We start from the raw sequence: 7,003 nt of genomic DNA on the forward strand, positions 1-7,003 counted from the left end.
TGTTGAGTTGGCTCAGACATTTCATCGAACAACTTCCGGGCAATGAAATGTCTAGAGTTCTAATCTAAAATGGCCAACTCTAGATTAGCGTTAAGATCACTCAATCAAGCAAGGAAACATATTAATGTACTCTAAAACATTCTAGATCATCACTTAATCATCCTAATCATTCTAGCCCATGAATCCAAAGATGACTGCTCACTCATTATCATGGTAGACACTAAATCATTAGTTGATCTAAGTCTAAACATGATTAATGATCAAAGCAATCAAGCAATCACAAAAGATAATGATCAAGATTAGATCTTTCACTCCAAAGTGGTCTTTGATTTGATAGATAATAAGTTAAGTCCTAATTTTAGGTTTAGAGAATATTTATAGGACCTCTAAAAACCTAGTGGGCCTCAAAAACAAGTCTGAGAAGGTCCAGCAAAACATGAAAAATCGACCAAATATAAATCTTGCGCGCGGGTTCGTGACCCCGCTTTGGTGGGTTGCTCCAGCTTCGCAGCGGGATCGCTACCTCGCTCCGGGACGTCGCTCTGACTTCCTTCGCACTCCATGGATTTGACACGCGACGTACCCACCTCGCTCCGTCTTGGTCGCTCTGGTTCTCGAAAGTTGTCGATGGGATGTTGGGCCCAGAGCGGGTACGCTACCTCGCTGCGAGAGGTCGCTCTGGCACAGAGGGGGTGTCATACCTCGCTCTAGTGGGTCGCTCTACTCTTCACTCGTCCAGAGCGGGTGCATCAGGTCTCTTTAGAACCTCGGTCCAATTCACATTTCGCCAAGATGATCATTTTCTACTCCTTAAGAGCCCAAATGTCTCCAAATACCTCCAAAAACTCTAAGGGATGTTCCAACACCTAATAAAGACTTATGTATGCAATATGGAACTTAAAGGATGCCTAGATTTAATCTAGATGATCAAAATATGCAAGAATGAATGACTAAAACAATGCAAATATGCAAGATATCAAAGACTTCTGTGTAAGTCTTCTCGTCGGAGAAGACTTACACGGAAGTCTTCTGAAGGACAGATCTGAAAAAAAATTGATTTCATAGCTTTAACCAGTGAGATAACTTTTTTAGCTTCTCCAACCACACAATACTTCACCACCAAAGCAACCTACTTGTTAATGACCATGAAGCATGAGCTTGAATGGTTCTATGAACCTTAAAAATTTTAGAATCAAAATCTTGGGCTTTTTGGATGAATATAGAGAGAAAGTGAAAGATATGTTATTTTTAGTTCATAAGAAATGAGATAGAAAGAATCAAAATAGATTTTTAGGTGCATTAAGAGTTTCAAATTGGTTGTTCATGGTGATTAGTGTATTGATGGCAATGACCATAATGTAAATACTCGAAGAAAATGAGGATGAAAGAGTAAAAAATTTATTTTTAAGAAAAAAAATACAAAAAATAATGACATTTCGTAAATAATCCGAACTTTTGGGATGAATAAGGCAAATGAAAATTCAAAAAAAAATCATAGGTTAGATTTGTGCTTGACTTTGAGTTTTGAGTCGTACTCGCAAAAAGGTCATTTCTTTTTATATATTTTCCGATACATTGTAATGTTGGCGGTATTTCTTTTTATATATTTACCCTTATTATATAGAGGAATAATAATGTATGAAATCACAATTTTCACTAAATTTATTCTTCTCATCTTTCTTGGCGTGGACGAGGTAGAATCGGCATCTGCCTCACACGGCTGCAATGCATAAAATCAATCTCGTTTTAGAATTCTATGTTGAAGAAAATTATTCGCTGTGACTATTTTGTGAAATAGAATAATATGCTATAAGCCAAGAAGTTTTCAAATCTTGGTGCTCTTCTTGGATTAAATGCTTTCTTCTTAGTTAATCTACTTTCTCATCTATAATTTTAACGTCCAATAATAGTTGTCAAAGTCATGTGGTCCCAACAGTTAAATATATGAAAACAACTTTACACCATTAAATTAAAGGGTTAATTAAATCAGATCCAGATACAATTTAATAAGTTCTTTTTAATCGATAGAAAATCTTAACAAAAAAGGCCAGGAAGAAGTTTTAATCATTTTAATGTTGGTGGTTACACATGAAGGCATGGTACATTTGCGTAGTGATATATAACATCTTTTTCCTGATAAATATGTCTTACAATCACACAACCCGTGTCAGTATTGCAATTCATATTACTAAATAACCAACATAAAAAGAAAAAAAATTTCAGGGTCAAGAGTTGAAGTGACAGAAAAGAGACAGAATTTAACCAGTTATTTAAAGATGTTGGATCTCCGGTCCGAGTAGATTTATGAAACTCATAAATTTCTGGTTACAAAATAAAACTAAAAACGAGTCTTCACACACTTCAGAGAACAAAAGTATGGACACAGGCGTGCCTGCTATACATTTAAAAAGGCATTTGCCTTAGGCCCCAAAATATATTAAAATTTTAAGGGCCCCCAATTTTACGAAAGTGTGTTGGTGTCCTAGTAGTTTTGTTGTTACACAACCGATTGTTAGTGTCCCACGTTCGAGTTACTTATGGTTTTCGTTGTTTCGTTTATTTTCAATGTCACCATCCTGTTTTCTTACCCAGTGATATTTCTTTCTTCTCTTTTCTAGTTGGTAATACTATATACTGTTATATTATATGCTTTTGTTTCAGTTTTTTATATCGTTTCAAAACTATATTTTGTAATTATCTATACTAATAAAGTAGAGTATTCTCTATTCTTAGGCCTCCACCTCAGCATATACCATGGGGCTTTTGTTGACACGTGACATCTCTTCTCTTTAATTACGAACATAATATTCTTGACGAATGGGCTTCTAATTCTTTAATAACAGGCCCAAGTTAAACCTATCTTTCATCACTTCCACTTTGCACCTTGCCGACAAAAGTTTCAGGTTTTGTGTTCGTCGATCGCATTTCCTTCTTCTCTGTAACGTCTCATTGATTTTACTTGGGTCCGAGCTTATGCCTAATTGACCCACTCATCCACTGTCCAGCATTCAATCCCCTTCATCGAATTCCAAAGTAACCGTCTAAACACTACAAGAAAACAACGACATACTGAGGAAAAAAATCATCGGTATGTCGTCGGAATAACGTTATTCCGACGACATACCGATGATTTTTTTCCTCAGTATGTCGTTGTTTTCTTGTAGTGTTTAGACGGTTACTTTGGAATTCGATGAAGGGGATTGAATGCTGGACAGTGGATGAGTGGGTCAATTAGGCATAAGCTCGGACCCAAGTAAAATCAATGAGACGTTACAGAGAAGAAGGAAATGCGATCGACGAACACAAAACCTGAAACTTTTGTCGGCAAGGTGCAGAGTGGAAGTGATGAAAGATAGGTTTTACTTGGGCATGTTATTTAAGAAATAGAATCCGTCAAGAATATTATGTTCGTAATTAAAGAGAAGAGATGTCACGTGTCAACAAAAGCCCCATGGTATATGCTGAGGTGGAGGCCTAAGAATAGAGAATACTCTACTTTATTAGTATAGATAATTACAAAATATAGTTTTGAAACGATATAAAAAACTGAAACAAAAGCATATAATATAACAGTATATAGTATTACCAACTAGAAAAGAGAAGAAAGAAATATCACTGGGTAAGAAAACAGGATGGTGACATTGAAAATAAACGAAACAACGAAAACCATAAGTAACTCGAACGTGGGACACTAACAATCGGTTGTGTAACAACAAAACTACTAGGACACCAACACACTTTCGTAAAATTGGGGGCCCTTAAAATTTTAATATATTTTGGGGCCTAAGGCAAATGCCTTTTTAAATGTATAGCAGGCACGCCTGTGTCCATACTTTTGTTCTCTGAAGTGTGTGAAGACTCGTTTTTAGTTTTATTTTGTAACCAGAAATTTATGAGTTTCATAAATCTACTCGGACCGGAGATCCAACATCTTTAAATAACTGGTTAAATTCTGTCTCTTTTCTGTCACTTCAACTCTTGACCCTGAAATTTTTTTTCTTTTTATGTTGGTTATTTAGTAATATGAATTGCAATACTGACACGGGTTGTGTGATTGTAAGACATATTTATCAGGAAAAAGATGTTATATATCACTACGCAAATGTACCATGCCTTCATGTGTAACCACCAACATTAAAATGATTAAAACTTCTTCCTGGCCTTTTTTGTTAAGATTTTCTATCGATTAAAAAGAACTTATTAAATTGTATCTGGATCTGATTTAATTAACCCTTTAATTTAATGGTGTAAAGTTGTTTTCATATATTTAACTGTTGGGACCACATGACTTTGACAACTATTATTGGACGTTAAAATTATAGATGAGAAAGTAGATTAACTAAGAAGAAAGCATTTAATCCAAGAAGAGCACCAAGATTTGAAAACTTCTTGGCTTATAGCATATTATTCTATTTCACAAAATAGTCACAGCGAATAATTTTCTTCAACATAGAATTCTAAAACGAGATTGATTTTATGCATTGCAGCCGTGTGAGGCAGATGCCGATTCTACCTCGTCCACGCCAAGAAAGATGAGAAGAATAAATTTAGTGAAAATTGTGATTTCATACATTATTATTCCTCTATATAATAAGGGTAAATATATAAAAAGAAATACCGCCAACATTACAATGTATCGGAAAATATATAAAAAGAAATGACCTTTTTGCGAGTACGACTCAAAACTCAAAGTCAAGCACAAATCTAACCTATGATTTTTTTTTGAATTTTCATTTGCCTTATTCATCCCAAAAGTTCGGATTATTTACGAAATGTCATTATTTTTTGTATTTTTTTTCTTAAAAATAAATTTTTTACTCTTTCATCCTCATTTTCTTCGAGTATTTACATTATGGTCATTGCCATCAATACACTAATCACCATGAACAACCAATTTGAAACTCTTAATGCACCTAAAAATCTATTTTGATTCTTTCTATCTCATTTCTTATGAACTAAAAATAACATATCTTTCACTTTCTCTCTATATTCATCCAAAAAGCCCAAGATTTTGATTCTAAAATTTTTAAGGTTCATAGAACCATTCAAGCTCATGCTTCATGGTCATTAACAAGTAGGTTGCTTTGGTGGTGAAGTATTGTGTGGTTGGAGAAGCTAAAAAAGTTATCTCACTGGTTAAAGCTATGAAATCAATTTTTTTTCAGATCTGTCCTTCAGAAGACTTCCGTGTAAGTCTTCTCCGACGAGAAGACTTACACAGAAGTCTTTGATATCTTGCATATTTGCATTGTTTTAGTCATTCATTCTTGCATATTTTGATCATCTAGATTAAATCTAGGCATCCTTTAAGTTCCATATTGCATACATAAGTCTTTATTAGGTGTTGGAACATCCCTTAGAGTTTTTGGAGGTATTTGGAGACATTTGGGCTCTTAAGGAGTAGAAAATGATCATCTTGGCGAAATGTGAATTGGACCGAGGTTCTAAAGAGACCTGATGCACCCGCTCTGGACGAGTGAAGAGTAGAGCGACCCACTAGAGCGAGGTATGACACCCCCTCTGTGCCAGAGCGACCTCTCGCAGCGAGGTAGCGTACCCGCTCTGGGCCCAACATCCCATCGACAACTTTCGAGAACCAGAGCGACCAAGACGGAGCGAGGTGGGTACGTCGTGCGTCAAATCCATGGAGTGCGAAGGAAGCCAGAGCGACATCCCGGAGCGAGGTGGCGATCCCGCTGTGAAGCTGGAGCGACCCACCAAAGCGGGGTCACGAACCCGCGCGCAAGATTTATATTTGGTCGATTTTTCATGTTTTGCTGGGCCTTCTCAGACTTGTTTTTGAAGCCCACTAGGTTTTTAGAACTCCTATAAATACTATTTAAACCTAAAATTAGGACTTATCTTATTATCTATCAAATCAAAGACCACTTTGGAGTGAAAGATCTAATCTTGATTATTATCTTTTGTGATTGCTTGATTGCTTTGATCATTAATCATGTTTAGACTTAGATCAACTAATGATTTAGTGTCTACCATGATAATGAGTGAGTGGTCATCTTTGGATTCATGGGCTAGGATGATTATGATGATTAAGTGATGATCTAGAATGTTTTAGAGTATATTAATATGTTTCCTTTCTTGATTGAGTGATCTTAACGCTAATCTAGAGTTGGCCATTTTAGATTAAAACTCTAGACATTTTATTGCCCGGAAGGTGTTCGATGAAATGTCTGAGCCAACTCAACATGCTCTTAACTTACCCTACCAAAGAGATTTGATGTTAGGGGAGTTTAGAAATTTGAATGATTTGTTCTTAATGATTGCTTGATTGACACAAACCAAAGGAATTTGATGTTTGATCAATGAGAGTAAATGAGTTTTTGTCTTGGAAAAGAACTTGCTTAGAATTGCTATCTATACTTAAGGGAATGTGTTGATTGAAACATTGCCATCTATATTATTAAAAGAGAAGTACTCATTTGAAAATGTTCTTACTCCATTAATTAAACTCCCTATTTTTTAACTTATCTTTTTCAGTTGCATTTATGAAATATCCTAAAACAAATAAAATAGCCTAATTTATTACTTGTCTTTTCAGTTACATTAATGAAATATGCTTAAATGAATTTAACCTTCTTATTTTATTGTTTGTCTTTTTCAGTTACCTTAATGAAATATCCTTAAATAAATTTGGACATAATGGCATTTAATCAACCAAAAAAACTCATGAGTTATCTTTACGTGCATAATTTTAATAATGGAGATTTTATAAAACGTGCATCATTAAAATGTTACCTAAAACATGCAACACTAATATATAACATGCATCAATAAAACTAGAATTTGAGTCACACAATTGTACGGATATTATTTTCAGTTGATTAAATTTAAAAATAATTATTTATTCAAAAAATATTTAAGAATGACTATGTTTTTAAAAATTATATGGTATTATTTGCTCATAACTCATTTGTCATTTGCTAAATTGTTAGAAAGAAAATTTTAGCATAATATAACTCAGTTGTCATTTGCTAAATTTATG

The sequence above is a fragment of the Brassica oleracea genome, chromosome C5, assembly GCF_000695525.1.
Source record: "Brassica oleracea var. oleracea cultivar TO1000 chromosome C5, BOL, whole genome shotgun sequence".
Taxonomy (NCBI): domain Eukaryota; kingdom Viridiplantae; phylum Streptophyta; class Magnoliopsida; order Brassicales; family Brassicaceae; genus Brassica; species Brassica oleracea.